Below are 18,727 nucleotides of genomic sequence, written 5' to 3' on the forward strand. Positions count from 1 at the left end.
AGTGTCAAGAACTTTTAATGTATAAATACCTTCTACCCATGTAGATTGGTAGTTCCTAGTCTTGGAGAGGTTCCTCTGAAGCATTGAGAAGTCAAGTGACTTGCCCAGGATCATTCAACTAGTAGGTATCAGAATCAGGACTGGAACCCAGGTCTACCCTGAGGCCAGCACCAGTTTGTTATTTAGTACGTGATGCGCCATATATGTGAGTAACAGACCATAGATGTAGAATTGAAAGGGATCTCAGAATCCACCAAGTCCAATGCCTTCATTTTACAAATGAAACTGAAGTCTAGGGAGACTAAGTGACTTACTTCCTAAGGTCACAGTAAGCATCAGAGGTATATTTTGACTTAGGTCACCTGAGTCCAGAGCCAGAGCTCTTTCCACTGTCCCACATTGCCAATGAGTGTTTTCATTAACCATAGCTTTGAGTATTCGCCTTTCCTCATAACTTGCTATAGACTTCCATACCAATATGCCTCTACACTTTGGCAGATTTATGATTTCATTGATGGGGGTCCAATGATGTAAACTGTAACCTATCTATGCTTGACTATCCTGCAGTACTCTTGTCAATAACCTCCTATAAATATCACTATGCACAAAGTTCTAAATGACTACAATATTTTTTCTTTCTTTTAAGAATTTATTTATAATTTTTATTTCTAGTTATATAATATATTCATTTGAAATTTACTTATAATTTTTATTTATATATTTATATTTATTTATGACATTCATTCATTAACAAAATTTTGAGTTCTAAATTCTCTCACTCCCACCTGTTGAGAAGGCAAGCAATGTGATATCAGTTATATATGTGAAATCATGCAAAACATACTTCCATATTAGCCATGTCACACACAAAAAAATCAAGAAAAACAAAGAAAGTGAAAAAAGTTATGCTTCAGTTTGCACTCAGACTTCATCAGTTGTTTCTCTGGAGGTGGAGAGCATTTTTCATCATAAGCCCTTAGGAACTGTCTTGGATCATTAAAATGATCAGAACAGCTAAGTCTCTCACACTTAATCATCATTACAATATTCTTGTCACTGTATACAATGTCTTTCTGATTCTGCTCACTTTGCATCAGTTCATATAAATCTTCCCAGGATTTAAATGACTACAGTGTTGACAAGGGGCAGCTAGGTGTCTCAATAGATAGAGTGTCAGACCTGCCTGGAGTTAGGAAGACTCATCTTTCTGAGTTCAAATCTGGCCTCAGACACTTACTAGCTGTGTGACCTTGGGCAAGTCACTTAACCCTGTTTCCTTAAACCCAGTTTCCTCATCTGTAAAATGAACTGGAGAAGGAAATAGGAAACCACTCTTTTGTCAAGAAAACTTCAAATGGGGTCACAAAGAGTCAGACATGACTGAAAACAAAAATAAAATGTTAACAAAGACCTAGAATGACTACTTTTTCCAGTGAAAACCTACATAGCCCTTTAATATCACACTTCTAAATGATAAACTAGACCTTTCTAGTCTTTTTTAAAAATTCAGTTTTATTTTATTTTCAGTTCCAAATTCTATCCCTCCTTCATTCTCCTCCCCTACCCATTGAGAAGGCAATAAAAATAAAGACCATTGCAAATATATATAGACTTGCAAAACAAATTTCCACATTAGCCATAGTCCAAGAAAAAAAAAACAACAAGAAAAAGAAATAGAAGAAAATATGTTTCTATCTGCCTTCTGAGAGCATCAGTTCTCTTTCTGGAGGTGCATAGCATGTTTCATCATGAGTCCTTTGGAACTGTGATTGGTCATTGTGTTAATCAGAGTAACTAAGTCTTTCAGAATTGATTATTTTTTCAATAATGCTGCTATTGAATAAATTGTTCTCCTGGTTCTGCTTACTTCACTTTGTGTCAGTTCATACAAATCTTCACAGGTTTTTCTGAAACCATCTTGGGGGGAAATTATGAAAATAGAACTGTCCTATGTAGTGTTTAGAAAAAGTAACTGGAACACCCTTTATTCATGTATCCACTTGAGAGGGAAAGGCAGTTAGGCCCTGAAATTTAAATTTCATTGTCAAAATATACCTCCTTTAATTTTCTGTGTATTCTGATGCTGAGTGAAAGGGTACCTATGGGGAATCAAGTGCCATCTACATAATTGTCACTCCCAAGTTTTCCTTGAATGATATCTATGAAAATGACTGATCTTGATTTTAGTACAAGTTGATATGACTTTGGGCTACTGAGAAATAGTTTCAATTTATTTTTTCTTATTTGTTATCCTAAAACCCACTTATCCTAAAACTCGTTTGTTTTCCTAAAATTCAATGAAATGGTTAATAGCAGCATTGGTAAACATTTGTTTAAATAGGTAGCTAAAGGAACACCAACCCCTTTCATTCCAGTGCAGTTCCTTTCTCCCCATAGTCTACAATTTCTGAAGTGTCCAGATCTTGAAAACACTTGTGATTGAAATGTGAGCTGCATGTTAAAAGAAAAAAAAAATCAGCTAGGAAAAGTATTGGAGTTGGATGCCTGAAGCAGGAACCAAGATCTTATGATATCTCTTCTCTCAAAAATAACAATAGAAATGCTTAAAAGAAGCAAAATTGCTAGAAATTTTTACAAGATAATGAAAATTTATCAAAAAGACACTAAGCATATCAACATCTTATTCAATAAAAAGTTATTTGGAATAGAAGATGCACCAGAAAAAAATTGAGATAGCATTTATTTAGAGCATTATGATTTGCAAGGCCCTTTACCCATATTTCATTTTATCCTCAAGACAACCCTGGGATGTAGGCTGTTATTATTTCCATTTTGTAAATGGGGAAATTGAGAAAGACAGAGGTTAAGTAGCTTGCCCAGAATCACACAGCTAGTAAGTGTCTTAGGCCAGATTTGAACTTAATTCTTCTTGAGTCCAAGGCGAGCATTCTATCCACAATGCTACCTAATTGTCTCAACACATAAAAGTATCTGAAGTTACATCTAAAATAACACAAGAAAAACTAAGAAATAATCAAATAAAAAACACATTCCAAGAACTCAAGAAAGAGTTATTGTTTTAAATTACAAGGAATTAAAAGAAGGCCATTTAAAAATCTTGAGAAGAGACAATAGTAAAACTTACCAGTGTTACGAATTTGAAAATTTGTCAGTGGACACAACCAAAGCTGGATTATAACAATGAAAACACAAAGCAGCAGCAGATAAAGTAGTTGAAGGAACTGAAAGAGAAAAATAACTCCTCTGAAAAAAGATATTGAAGCAATGCAAATTAAAATGTTGGACTTAGAATATGGATAAAAGATAGGACCTCTCAGAATTTTTGAGATCCCAGACATTAAAGAAGAAAAGAATCTGATTATTCCACTTTAGAAAATTGTGCAAGAAAATTGCCCATAGTTGTCAAAAGCAACCAATATTCCACTCTGCAAAGAGAAAGAAAATCTAATGAATTCCAGCAAGAAGAGACTTTAGAGTTAATTTCTTCATGGCACATAATTATCAAGCTTCAAAAATGTAATGATAAGGAAAAAAAATCTTTAAATTCACTAGGATAAATGGAGATCACATGTCAAACCAGCTGCATAGGACTTTATTGGATGAATTTGTCTCTCATTTTGTATATAAGTATCTAAGTTCTCCTATAGGGCCTCATGGGCATCTTGAACTAGATGTTCCTTAGACATCTACAACACAACGTGTCCAAAACAGGCCTTATGAGCTTTTATTTAAAGGTCCCCTTCTTACCAACTTCCTGTTACTATTAAGGAAACCACTATCCTCCCATTTTCCCAGATCAAAATGTTGGTGTCATCCTCACCTCCTCACTCATACTTATTCTACCTATCTAATGTCACTAAATCTTGTCATTTCTATCCTCACAACATCTCTCCTATATGTCCTTTTCTCTCTACTCACACAGCCATTATCTTTGATGGAGGCCCTCATCACCTCTTGCCTGGGCTATGGTACTAGGCTTTAAAAAAAAATACTGGTATCTTTTGTTTTTTATATCACCAGAATTTACCCTAGAATCTTTTCTTCCCCTTCCAGAGAGTCATCTCTTACAACAAATAATGTTTCTAAATGAAAAAGACAAGAGAAATCAGCAAAACTAAACAGTCCATTAAAAAACATCTGAAAATGTATACTATGTCTCACATCCTGGGCCTCTCCTCCTCCCCACCTCCCAACTCCTCACCTCTTCAAAAGAGTAGAGCAGGAATGTCTTCTCATAATCTTTTCGTTGAGGTCATGCTTGTTCTTTATAATTTTGCAACATTTGTTTTTCATTTTTTTGTGTGTGTGATTGTTGATTTCCACTTACATTGCTGAAGTCCATCGGAATATTGTTTTCTTGGCTCTCCTTATATCATTTTGCACCAGATCATGAAAGTCTTTCCATGCTTCTCTTCATCATTTCTCACATCACAGTAATATTGCATTACAAGCATGTAATTCAATTTGCTTAGCCATTCCCCAATTGATGGATATTTGCTTTCTTCCTCTCAGTTCTTTGCTATCACAAAAAAATGCTGCTTATAAATATTTCGGTGTATAGGGACACTTTCTTCTTATTAATAACCTCTTTGGGGAATATATGCCTGCTAGTGAAATCTCTGGGTCAATGGATGTCAACATATTAGTCATTTATTTTTGTAGCCTTCCAGCTGGTCTCCTTGCCTCAAGGCTCTCCCTACTCCATTCTTTCCATTTAGCTACTAAAGTAACATTCCTAAAACGTAGGTCTGACCATGTCACCCTCAATAAATGTTATAAACTAAAGTGGTTCCCTATTACTTCCAAGATCAGATGTAGACTCTTCTGTCTGGCAAACTGTCCCCTTCCTAACTTTCCAGTCTTCTTACACTTTACTCCCTTCCATGTACTCTATGATCCAGCAACATGGGTCTTTCATGCTGGTCCTTACACATGCCATTCTGTCTCTGTATCTTTTCTTTCCTGTCTTTTTTTGCTAGGCAATGGGGGTTAAATGACTTGCCCAGGGTCACACAACTAGTAAGTGTCAACTGTCTGAGATCGAATTTGAACTCAGGTCCTCCTGACTCCAGGACTGGTGCTCTATTCACTGTGCCACCTAGCTGCCTCTCTCTGTATCTTTTCACTGGCCATCCCCAATCCCTGGGATGCTATCCCTTCTTGCCTCTGTCTTCTGAATTCTCTGACTCGGCTCACATTTCTTTTGCAAGAGACCTTTCTGAATCCTGTCTACTGCTAGTGCCTTTCTCTGAGATTGTTTACCATTTACTCTCTTCGTATCTTTTCCTTACATAGTTGTTTGCGTGTTATCTCCTCCATTAGAAGTGAGCTCCTTGAAAGCAGATTTCTTAGTATTTCTTAGTATTTCCAACACTTAATATTATGCTTGGTATATACTTGGTATATACCTTGCTATATACTGGTGCTTAATAAATGCTTTGTGGTGGTGATAATAATGATGGAGATAACTTTGGGACCTTGAAGGCTATGCCAACAGACCACAGCTTTGGCAGGCCTTACAAAAAATGAAGAAAAAAAAAACCAAAACCAAAAAACTAAAAACCTGTTAATAAGGCCTAGCAGTAGGCCTCACCAAAAGATTGATAATGATTTTATACAGACATAGCAACTCATGGAAGGAGCAAATACCCATATGGATGAAATCCACACATATTTAAGGTATGAGTATAAGTAGAGGGGGGGGTAATATGTTCCAACAATACCTATTATGTTTTGTGGTTTATTGTGCCTTAATATGTTTGGGTATTAAATTCTTCCAGTTAAATTGTTTGTGAAATTGTTGTTCTCGCCTATTAAATAGTGCCTCTTGCACTGTTTCTCCAGCATGGAATGTAAGCCCAACATACTGTAGCAACCTGATTAATTAGGAATTCCAACAAGAGTTTAAGACCTGGTGTAAGGCCCACCCAAGCCTCACTAAAACCAATTGTTATCAATGGGTGGAAGCTACAGGATGTTGGTACCACCCATAGTACTGTACTCCCACGTACTGTGACTGGGAGAGGTTTCTTTTGGTTGTTTGTTGTGTGGATTAAATTGTAAGGATCTGTGGGCAGAGACAATATTTAATGTGTATTATTGCTGATGACCCTCATAATGACATTACTAAATGAAGATTTCATATCAGTATTAGCAAAATGCTTTCTGGCTCGTCGATGCATTTTTTTTGTGAAGCTTTCTGAGAATAAAATTCAAATAAACACTCAATTATAATTATAACCTAGATTCTTCAAGGATTGAATCATCTTTGGTGTCCTGCTTTGTACCTTCATTAATATCATTTGCATGGCTTCCTGCTGGTTTTGGAAAATTATAAGTAGGGAGAAGATTTGGGAGAAATTTACCAAAAAAAACCCACAACTCAGTTTTAAAATGCATTAGATTAACCTCCGAGTGCCCTCAGGCTACAAAGACTATAGACTGCAAAGCAGGTACAGATCTTAATGGTTAAAAGGTGTTTCCTTCCTGGAGGTTCCCAGCCCCAGTAAAATCACAGACCAGGTTTCCCCTTCCCCCACCCCTTTAAAAAATGCATTAGACTTGGATATCTTTTTAGGAAGAAAAGAATGGGGGAAATAGCACTTAACAGATATATAAGTAAATAATAATAATAGCTACCATTTATATAAGCACTCTAAGGTTTGGAAAGCACTTTATATATGTTATCTCATTTGATCTTCATGACAGCCCTGTGAAGCAGGTGCTATTATTATTATTATTATTCCCCCTTTTACAGGTAAAGAAACTGAGGCACAGAGAAGTGACTTGCCCAAGGTCACACAGCTATTAAATATCCAAGGATATTAAGTCTTCCTAACTCCAAGTTCAGGACCCTCTCCGCTGTGCTGCCAAGCTTCAGCAGCTAGGAACATGGTAGAAATTGTTCATTCCAGTACATATCTTCTATTGTCTCTTCTTTGTTCATTTATATTGTTGTAATTATTGTGTATATTGTTTTCTTGACTCTTCTTACTTTACTTTGCATCATTTCCTTTATCTTCATCACACTCACAATAATATTCCATTACATTCATGTACCATAATTTGTGTATCCATTGCTCAATCAGTATTGGCTTGGATAAGGGAGAATAGCCAACAGACATGTTTGATAAGTTGGATTTATAAATGGTGAGAGAAATAGCAATATTCACAGTTGGGGACCTCACCATAGTTTATCTGCCAAGATCATGATTATGATCTTGGGGAAATTTCTCATGGTCAGGAGCTTTTTGTTCCTCAATTTATTGTTTTTGGTTTTTTGGCTAGGCAATGGGATTAAGTCACTTGCCTAGGGTCACACAGCTAGGAAGTGTCAAGTGTCTGAGGCTGGATTTGAACTCAGGTCCTCTTGACTCTAGGGCCCAGTGCTTTATTAAACGTGCTACCTAGCTGCCCATTGGCCCTCAATTTAGAAAGCTTTTATGGAAACTGAAATTATTCATAGAATCATAGGTTTAGAAGTACTTCTAAATACTTCAGTATTCAGTATCTAAATACATACTTCAGAAGTACATTAGTCCAACCTCTTATTAAAAAAAAGTATTATAAATGTCACAAATACCCTCAGAAAAGGGCATTTTCACCTATAAAGTAGAATAGAAAGATTATATATGAAACTGAGATTATTTTCTACAGCTTGTTTTAAGTATTATATGTATATATCCATATATATATGTATTTATGTAATCCAACATATTATTTGCAAAACTTTCCTGTTTGTCTTTATTTCTTTGTGAATGTGTTTGTTTTCTTTTATGCATATTTTAAAATGCTTCAATGATACTTTTTTGGGGTACTGTTATCCCTAGCTCCCCATTTCCTTCAAATGCTATCCCCAATGAAGAAACAGCAACAATAATCCTCAAAACAAATAAGCATAGTCAAGCAAAACAAATTCGCATATTTTCTGGGAGGTACGATGGATAGAGTGCTGGACCTCGAGTTAGGAAAACCTGAGTTCAAATCCAGCCTCAAATACTTGCTGGCTGTGTGGGCCTGGCCGAGTCTTTCTGCCTCAGTTTCCCCATCTGTGAAATGGAGATAATAATAACACCTACTTTCCAGGGTTGCTGTCAGGATTAAATAAGATAATGTTTATAAAAAAAAACACTTTGAAAATCTTAAAACACTGTAATAAATGCTGCTGAGGTTCAGTCATTTTTTAGTCATGTCTGACTTTTCATGATCCCATTTGGGGTTTTCTTGGCAAAGATACTGGAATGGTTTTCCATTTCCTTCTGCAGTTCATTTTATAGATGAGGAAACTGAGGCAAACAGGGTTAAGTGACTTGTCCAAGGTCACACAGCTAGTGTCTGAAACCAGATTTGAACTCAGAAGAGTCTTGTCACTCTATCCACTGTGCCTCCTAGCTGCCTCTATATAAATGCTAGCTACCATTATTATTATCATTTGCCACACATGAAAACTCCTGGTTCATGTTGTAACTTGAGTCTGTCACCCTGCTGTCAGGAGGTGGGTAGTATACTTCATCAGGCCACTGTGGAGTAGTGTCTAACCTTTTACTTTAAAGACAAGGAAGCTGAGTCTCAGAGAATTGAGCTAAATGTGCCACAGAGCTAGTAACAGACACACTCAGGATTTGAAACCAGGCCCTGTGACTTGCACTTCTGTTCTTGTACCACCACACCAGCCTATTCATCACTGTAGGATATTGTATCAAACTATATTTGTCTGTATACCTCTCCAGATATGGCATATAAATGTTTACTCTTGTCTTCTCCGAGTTTACAGTCTAAACAAAGAGGGATGATTTACATTTGTAACACTTTAAAGGTATACAAAGCTATTATTGTTGGTTTTTGGTAACACTACGAACTAAGGAATACAAATGTTATCATTCCAAAAAGAAATAGAGTATGAAATAACGAAAAGTGAAATGAGCAGATGCAAGAGAACATTGTACACAGTAACAGCAATATGGTTCTAAGAACAACTTTGAACAACCAAGTCATTTTGAGTATTGTACTCAAATCATCTCCAAAGGACCAATGAAGGAAGAGGCTATCCACATCCAGAGAAAGAACTGTTAAACAGAAGCATGTGTAGTATGGTTTTACATATATATGCATATATGTATCAAATGGTGGCCTTCTCTAGAGTGGGGTAGGGAGAGAGGGAAAAAAAAAAGTATACAGCAGAAAACAAAAGAAAACAAGGAAGCACAGAAAAGCAGGACAGCTTTACTAAATGCAGTATTTATTACAGTTATTCCTTCTACATCAGGCCTTTTCCCATCGTGGTTTTGATAGATTGCGGGTAGGCATAAGAAATTAAATAGGAATTTGGGGGGAGGAGCCCCAGATGACATGCAAAGGCCAGTAGACAACACAGAGGCTATAACCAAATACCTTACCCAAATCTTACAATAAGGTACTATAAACACCCCATAAAAAGAAAAAGAAAAAAATTCAGACTTCTTCTCTAGTACCAAAGGAGGGCCAAAATTTTTTATGTGGATTTTCTAGAGGGTGGGGGTGCTGCACCTCTAACCCCTGCAGTGTGAAAGGCATAACTGTGCATGGTTTTTCAAAAAAAGTAAACTGTGAAATGGAAATTCATGGTTTTATATTGAATCCTCTTTTTATGTTATGCTGTGTACACAGGAATTTTCTTTCTTTTTTTGTCTTTTCATATTTAAGTTCAAAGTGGATAAAAATTAAATTAAAAAAAAGAAGAAATGGGGACTCAGACAAATAAAATAACATGCCTACCGGTCACTGAGCTGGTATTTGATGGAGGTAATACTCAAATCCACATCTAACTCCAAGTCCATTATGTTCTCTCTTTTTTAACAGAGCCTTGTCATTTTATTAAGGCCCAGTAGGGTGAGGGAAGACATATCTATACAAAAAGGTAGCCTAAATTTTTTGTTAAATATATATATATATATATATTTTGGGGTCAGCTAGGTGGTGCAGTGGATAGAATTACCAGGCCTGGAGTCAGGTAGATCTGAGTTCTAATCTGGCCTCAGACACTTACTAGCTGTGTGACCCTAGGCAAGTCACTTAACCCTGTTTGCCTCAGTTCCTCATCTGTAAAATGAGGACACACTGTAGAAGGACATGGTAAACCACTCCACTATCTTTGCCAAGAAAACACTAAATGAGATCACAGAGAGTTGGACACAACTGAAAACAATTGAGCTTATAGCAAGTAGTACAAATATATTTAAACAGAATAAAGTAGCTTGAAATTATATATGAATTTAGAGCTAGAAGACACATCAGAGGGCATCTAATCCAATAGTGTCAAATTCAAATGCAGTCATTCCTTCCACTTCAAGTGAGTTAGGGCTGCGGTGCCCCTGTGTTCCAGAAAATTCATATAAAAATTTTTGGTCCTCCCTTCATACCAGAGAAGAAATCTGAATTTTTTCTTTTTCTTTTATGGGATGTTTACAGTACCTTATTATAAAATTTGGGTTGCTATTATATAATACTATGTATATATTTTATGCATTTCTGGCCTTCTAAACTTTTTCTGTGTTATCTGCTGGCCTTCAAGTGTCATTCGAAGCTTCTGCAAAACTCTCCAAAAATTCCCACCTAATTTCCTATGCCAACCTGAGGTATATCAAACCCTGATGGGGAAAGTTGAATCGTGGAAGGGATAACTGTAAAAATGAATCCTTGCAGGTTGCTCATTGACCTAGAAAACCACAAATTAACATTATCTTTGTTGCATTGCATTTTTACTTTGCTAAGCATTTCCCAATTACATTTTAATCTAGTTCAGGTCACACTCAGGAGTTTTGCAAACATCGTTTGACACCTCTGCTCTTGTCCATCCCCCTCATCTCTTATAGGTAAGGAATCAGTGTGTTAAGTGATTTTTCCAAGGTCACATAGGTAGCAGGTGTCACGAGAGGGATTTGAACCCAGGTACTATGACTCTAGAATGGGCAACTAGATGGTGCAGTGAATGGAGTGCCAGGCCTGAAGTCAAGAATACTCCTCTTCCTGAGTTCAAATCTGTCTTCAGACACTAGCTGTGTGACCCTGGGCGAGTCACTTAACCCTGTTTGACTCATTTCCTCATGTGTAAAATGAGCTGGAGAAGGAAATGGCAAACTGCTTCAGTATTTTTGCCAAGAAGTATTTCGTCATGGAGAGTCAGACAAGACTGAACACCAACACACAAAAATCTGAAGCCACACATTCACCCTGCCATATAGTATATGCATTAGCCTAAGGCAGGGGTGAGGCTGCATGTGGCCCTCAAGAATGGCCTAAGGAATTAGGGAAAATAAAGTGAGGCCTGGAAGTGAAACAGAGAGTATTGGAAATTAAACAAAACAGGGGTTATCTAGGTGGCACAGTGGATAGAGCTCTGGTCTTGGAGTCAAGAGGATCTGAGTTCAAATCCAGCCTCAGACACATAACACTTACTTAGCTGTATGACCCTGGGCAAGTCACTTAACCCCATTGCCTAACCAAAAAAAATACCTCAAAAAAACCCCCCAAAAACAAACAAAAAAAATATTGTCTTGGAAGCTAGCCAAGGAAAACTTCCAGGATATTTGAGATATTGGTGAGATATTGGTGAGATATTTGGTGACACCTGGGGATGATGTAAAACTAAGTCCTAAGGAATTAGGAAAAAGAAATTGAGAACTGGAGATTTGAGGTAAGTACATTGGTATCTATTAGATTAGGTAAGGGGATGGCCACTGAAGTTTTTCTCTGTCTGTCACTGCTGCTCATATCCTGACTACTGCCGAAGAGGCGTTTTATTTAGAAGATTGCCAACTGTTGTGTCACGGGGACTGGAAAATCTGTTCCTAGCAGGAGCTCTTCTCTTTGTCATTGAGTTTGCCTTAGCTTTCTCCTTACCTGAGACATCTTTCTTCTTAGGATACTTGAAGTCACTGGGGCATTCTGGGCCCTAGAGAGGGGGTAGGTACACTTTTGGGCTGGTTTCTCTAGAGCATTTTACAGACACCCCTTATATATTTAATCTTTTTTTTTTTGGTGAGGCAGTTGAGGTTAAGTAACTTGCCCAGGGACATACAGCTAGTAAGTATCAAGTGTCTGAGGTCAGATTTGAACTCAGGTCTTCCTGACTCCAAGGCCACCTTGATGCCCCTTATATTTACTTTTGAAGAATTGTTGCTGGGTCCACAGTGATTGAGCCTATTCCCTGTTCTGTACCCAGATATTTGCTTTGAAATATTTGCAACTGGCTATTGAAAAGGTTATTTTGTAACATTTTGTCTAACTTTTTAACTTGCTTTAAGCTGCCTCAGATGGCAAACTTCATTTTATGTGCCATTTTGTTGCTGTTATTCAAATTTCTTGTAATTTAGTGAACGACTACAGATTTCATTATAGGCTTTGGATTTTTGAGGTAAATTTTCATTTTTGTTTATATAGTGCTGATTTTTGTTTGAAATTAAACAGACTCCCTTAACCTAAAAAAAAAGGAGTCTGTAGTGAGAGAACAGGAGGGAGAGGAGAGAGAGAGCGTGAGCGAGCAAAGGGAAAGAGAGAGAGAGAGAGAAGGGGAGAGGGAGAAAGACATACACACACAGATCGCCTCTTCACAACTGAGCTGAGGGGGGCTTTGCCCTTTTAGAGACTGGGAAAAAAAAACCCAAAACTTCATCCAGGAAACTCTTTCTGCAGAATGAAATAGGGAGCAGATGATAGTTTTCCTTGAATGGAGAGCAGTGCGTCTTTGGATTCCAACATGCGAGAGACTTCACGTTTGTCATTGGAGAAATGTAACAGTCCAGCCAATGGTAACAATGAATGTGATTCAGATGAAGGTTCCAGCATGGAAGATCCTGACTTTAATTGGGGTGAATATTTGGAAGAAACAGGTGCAGTTGCTGCCCCTCATACATCATTCAAACATGTGGAAATCAGCCTTCAGAGCAGCTTCCAGCCTGGGATGAAGCTAGAAGTAGCTAACAAGAACACCTATTGGGTGGCTACCATCATAACCACATGTGGACAACTCCTGCTGCTGCGTTACTGTGGCTACGGAGAGGATCGAAAGGCCGATTTCTGGTGTGATGTGATGACGGCTGATCTTCATCCAGTGGGATGGTGTACTCAGAACAACAAGTTGTTGATGCTACCAGATGCCATCAAAGAGAAGTACACAGACTGGACGGATTTTCTTATACATGAGTTGACTGGCTCTCGAACGGCACCCGCCAATTTACTGGAAGGTCCTCTGCGAGGGAAAAACCCTCTAGACCTCATTACAGTTGATTCCTTAATAGAACTTCAGGATTCTCAGAACACCTTTCAGTACTGGATAGTTAGTGTGATTGAAAATGTTGGAGGAAGATTACGCCTTTGCTATGTGGGATTGGAGGAGACTGAATCCTATGACCAGTGGTTGTTTTACTTGGAATACAGACTTTGACCAGTCAGTTGGTGTCAAGAGAATAAATACAGAATGGACCCACCTTCAGAAATCTATTCTTTGAAGACAACATCTGAATGGAAATGTGCTCTGGAAAAATCTCTTAATGATACTGCAAAATTTCCTCTTCCAATGGAAGTGTTCAAGGATCATGCGGATGTATGAAGCCATTTCTTCACAGTTGGTATGAAACTGGAGGCAGTGGATATGAGCGAGCCCTTTAATATCTGTCCTTCATCAGTGACTAAGGTTTTTAACAATCATTATTTGCAAGTGACTATTGATGACTTGAGACCAGAAGCTAAAAAATTCTCAATGCTGTGCCATGCAGATTCTTGAGGGATTTTACCTGTATAGTGGTGCCTTAAAAATGGAGTCAACCTCACACCACCCAAGGGTTTTACTGGCCAGGATTTCAACAGGGCAGATTATCAGAAACAGCATGGTGCTGAGGCCGCGCCTCATTTCTGTTTCAGAAATACGTTGTTCAGCCGTAGCTTTACAAAGAACATGAAGCTTGAAGTTGTAAACCCCAGGAACCCGGAGGAATCTGTGTGGCCTCTATCATCAGTGTGAAGGGAAGGTTGATGTGGCCTCACCTGGAAGGCTTGCAAGCTCCTGTTCCAGAGTACATTGTGGATGTAGAGTCTATGGACATCTTCCCAGTTGGCTGGTGTGAAGCAAATGCTTATCCCTCAACTCCACCACATAAAGCACCACATAAAGCCAGGATCTATATTCTCACACTCTTTAGCTAGTTAATACATATACCCTAATGCCCTAAGAATAATTTTACTTACGGTTTCCATCTACGACCATCCTAAAAGTTATTCTTGATAATAATAATGATGATGATGATACCTAGCATTTTATAACACTTTGAGATCTGTAAATCACTTTACATATATTATCTCATTTTAGCCTCATAACAACTGTGGAATGCAGGTGCTTCATTATCCCCATTTTAGAAACAAAAAAATGAGGTAGAGGTTAAGTGACTCATCCCATGTCACATAACCAGTAAGTGTCCCAGGCTAGATTTGAACAATTTGTACAATGTGAATGGGGCATGAGACAAGCTATTTATTACTGTGTGTAAAAGAAATGTTAAATATGACACTCACAAGTGGCAAAACAAACTTACAACGAGATTCAGTAACTTACCCTATAATAACAGAATATTTGGTTTATAAGATGGCTGATTGGGCATTTTACCTTTTACCTCAACTTGGCACTGTTCAAATAAATTTTGGTCTTTGTTGGTAAAATGGCCAGGCTTGGACAATTCTCTTCATGGTAGTAATCCTCTCTGGTGCAGTAACCTCCTCTGCCATGAGTTTGACCTATGCCTTCTAGACCTCTTGAATTCACAAGATTGCCTCCAACCTTGGTCATATCTACCTTGAGAACCATGTCCGATCACCTACTCAGGAAAGGAATCATAAAGCAGAAAAGATACCCATGGACATAGGTGCAAAATCACATGATTGAGCCCATGCTCCATGTTGGAATGGCATGTGGATGGTGCAGGGGGAGGACTGGTGAGAATCAGCACAGCCTTCTTCCCGCCCTATCAGGGAGGCTAGAGACAGAGTGTATAACTTAACCCCACACAGAAGAGTCACAGCCAAGAAGAATTCAAATTGGAAGCTTACTTTTCTTTTAACTGATGCAACTTCCTAGGCCCCTGCTGCATTTCATTCCTGGGTTACCCTGTGCCTGCAAGTAGGCCCCAACGTTCTCTAGTGGTCAGTTGGAAGCAGGAAGGTAAGGACTTCCTCGATATACATACACATGCAGAGTAAGTATTCACCAATTCAATGGCACTGACACTGGAAAGGAGCCTAAAAATGACTCTTTCTGGCCTACGATAATTCAATCCTTTGTGTTAAGTTTTGACCTCTCTCCGAATTCTTGAGAGCTAACAAAGGAATAAAAAGGCAAAAGCTGATTTCCAGGAGCTTGACTATAATGGGGGAGGGGAACTTGTACCTATATAAAAATATACAAAAGATAAATACAAAGTAGTTTTGGGAGTTCTTGTTGAGTCATTTCGGTCATATCCTACTCTTTGTGACCCCATTTGAGGTTTTCTTGGTAGAGATATTAGAGTGGTTTACCATTTCCTTCTCCAGCTCATTTTACAGGTGAGGATACTGAGGCCAACAGGATTAAGTGCCTTGCCCAGGGTCATACAGTTAGCTAGTAAATATCTGAGGCTGGATTTGAACTCAGGTCCTCCCAACTCCAGGGCTGGCACTCTATCCACTGCACCACCTAGCGGCCTCTTTTACAGAAAGAGAGCACTAATAGCTGGACAAATATATGTTCAAAGTGGATCCTTAAACTGAGTCTTGAAGGAAACCATGGATCCCAATAAGCCTGGGTAAGGTAAGGAAGGAGCATGTTCCACGAGACAGCTAATACAAAGGCACAGAGATAAAAGATGGAGTATGAAATAGACCAGTATGGGTAGATCATAGAATATTGTACAAGAAAACCACAAAGGTTGGAAAAACAAAACTTTGCTAGAACGCTTGTAGTAAAATCCTTTAATATTATTATTTTCAATAACTATTAATAAAAATAAGTGTGTTTTGGGGTTCCCTGCAGCACAGTTTGAGAAGCACTCATCCAGAGGAAGGCCTTTGGAGGATTTATACCTGCTGAGGCCAAGAGTCGCAACAAATTAGAGAAAGTAGGTGGGTTGCAGATCAGGGTGTTATGAGGCTCAAATGAGATAATGGATATAGAGCACTTTGCAAACTTCAAAGTGTTACATAAATAATGTTATGCAAAGTACTTGGTTGTTATTGTTAATGATTATTATTTTCCAGTCTTGTGATGTTTTTATATCCCGAGCTCCTGCTGGGCACAAGCAGTATTTATAGAGCAATATGGAAGTATGCTGGTTATGTTTTACAACAGGGCTTTGATGGGGGGGAGGGGGAAACAACACTTTTGAGTTCATTCTACATCATTAACACTTTTTTTCAGCCTAGGCAATCAACAAAACAATAAATCAAGCCCTGATTTGTAGCAAATTCCCACAATGAAAATTTAATAATGATCAGCTAGTTAGAGCTGGCTCCAGCACATGCTCAGCAAACTGTGATTTGCCGGCAAATAGCAAGGGTTTTTTTCCCCCTGAGTTGATAAGAGCATAGATTTAGGGGTAAAGGGAGCTTTAAGGTCATTTGTTGTCATCTAATTGTAAAGATGAAGAAACAAGTCCAGACGGGTAAAGTAATTTTACCTAGGCTACACAAGTAACAAATAGAGTTGGAAACTTAGGTCCTCTGTCTCCAAATTCATTGCTCTTGATTCAAATTGATATTATGCAAATCTCAAGTGAATGCAATTGTGCAACTTATTAATACTTGAAATGAAGTTGATATAACATGAAACTACTAAATTCGGGCAAGAGAAAAAAGAAATACTTCCATTCTAGTACTTACAAAATAAAGGAAACCCTGAGGGCCGTTTGTTTAAAGAACAAGGAAAGATGAAAGATTGTGAAACTCAGTTGCCTTGGTTTCTATTGTTTTCAACGACAGAGAGCTGCCCAAACTGGGAAGATGCTTTTTTTTAAAGTCATATGCCAAATGCAGAATTCCAATGTATTTTACAATGCTGTTAAAAATTAATGACTTGTCCTTCCTCCAAAATTTAATGACACCTTTTTCTTCATCTTGTGCATTTATTCCATTTTGTTTTGGAGTTATTGGAATAAAAGCATTGTTATCCTTATTAGGTGGTAAGCTTTGAGAGCAGAGACCCATTGTACCTGTCTCAGGGGTAATACTGAATCCTGCCAACTGCCTATTTTCTTCAGAAGTGATTTGATATGTAGACTGCTATCATCCAAATTATGTTGTCTTTGTTTCTTTTTAATCTATTTTTTCTATTCTATGAGTTATTTAAAAATGTAATTTTTTCCTCACACCATTAGACTGTGCCTAGTTTTCCCAGGCCAGCAATCACAGAGGATGCTGCCTCCATCTTGAGAACAGAAATAAAGACCGCTTATGTACATGGAGCTTGTTGACTCACAAATTCCCATTTTACTTGGCAAGATAACACTCCCTACTCTAAAATCCTGTTACACAGAATGTTTCCTTGGGACAAAGTAGCTTAGTGGTTAGTGACTCAGGTCCCAGCACCTGAAACCTGGCTTCTAAAGAACTGCTTAGTACCACTACTCATCATCCTGCCTCCCACAAAAGAACAACAGCTTGATTCAACCCACTTGATTCCTAGGTTAGTTAAGAAGCCTTTATTTTATGCCTTCTATGTGCCAAGACCATTGTTTTGCCACAATACAAAGAGTTTTAAAATGGGTACTTCTTATTCAACTTACCCTCACCTCCACTTTAGTGTAGATTCAGACAATCAAAAGAAAAGCAAACCACTGTGGTATTAGAGAAGATAGAGCTTTGGTCCTGGAGTCAGGAAGACCTAGGTTCAGATCCTGCTGTTGGGGTGCTACCTGAAATGATGAGGAATAGAAGTGGGGGTCCTAGTGTCCTGAAAGAATTCACTCGGACAGTCTCCAAGTTAAAGAAAGGCATTTAGTGGGGTGATGCCCAAGCAGGCCTGTTCCCCGTGAGGCAAAGCCCCAGTGGGCTCTACTCCATGTGGGAGGCAGAGCATAGGCCGCAGGCCCTGTTCCCCTCAGGCAGCAGAGCAACCCCTGCTTCCAGCTGGAGGCAAAGTTGGTTAGCCAGGTCAAAGATATGGTTTAAATACAATTTTATGGAATAGGGGGAAGGGGACAAGAGAATGGGAGGAGCGCACGGCTCTGAAATACCTGGGATATCAGGTAGTCCAGAGGTGATAAACAAAGAGAACAAGAAAGGGGAGAGGAAGAGTTGTTCTGGAATTGAGGGTGCTTTGTGAAAACCAACAGATAAGTCCTCAGGTGGGGGCTTCAGTGCCTACTCTTCTTTGATCACTTTTCTGCCTGGTTGCATCTGGCATTTTATCTCCCATCTCACATCCTGCTTGCTCCATCTGCCTCAAGTACTCTTTTCTACCTCCTCACTGCCTCTGACACATCCTGGTAGTGTGGGAAAGTCACTTTAACCTCTCAGTGCTCTAGGCAACTCTCTAAGACTAAGTTGTAGCGAAGGTGCTAGCCTGCAGGGATACAGGCAGTTAGGTTCCTCACCTGGGAGTCCTCCATATTGATAAACTCATGAGTCAAATCCCTATCCCTATACCCTGTGTGTAAAAACATCATACTTAAGTGTTAGAGGCTAAGATGTTCTTGCCCTCAGTAAGTTTACGGGAAGTGCACTAAGAAAATGAAGTACACACAAAATA

The 18,727-nt window shown here is 38.5% G+C and overlaps 1 protein-coding gene and 1 pseudogene across 1 annotated transcript in view; both read left to right on the forward strand.

The window, feature by feature from the left end:
- Positions 1 to 18,727, forward strand: part of CRYBG1 (crystallin beta-gamma domain containing 1) — a 266,595-nt gene that overhangs the window by 57,873 nt on the left and 189,995 nt on the right. The gene's annotated exons all lie outside the window — the stretch shown is intronic.
- Positions 12,602 to 14,160, forward strand: LOC114037135 (annotated as a pseudogene).

Source organism: Vombatus ursinus, unplaced genomic scaffold, assembly GCF_900497805.2.
Source record: "Vombatus ursinus unplaced genomic scaffold, bare-nosed wombat genome assembly UNPS02000582.1, whole genome shotgun sequence".
Lineage (NCBI taxonomy): Eukaryota > Metazoa > Chordata > Mammalia > Diprotodontia > Vombatidae > Vombatus > Vombatus ursinus.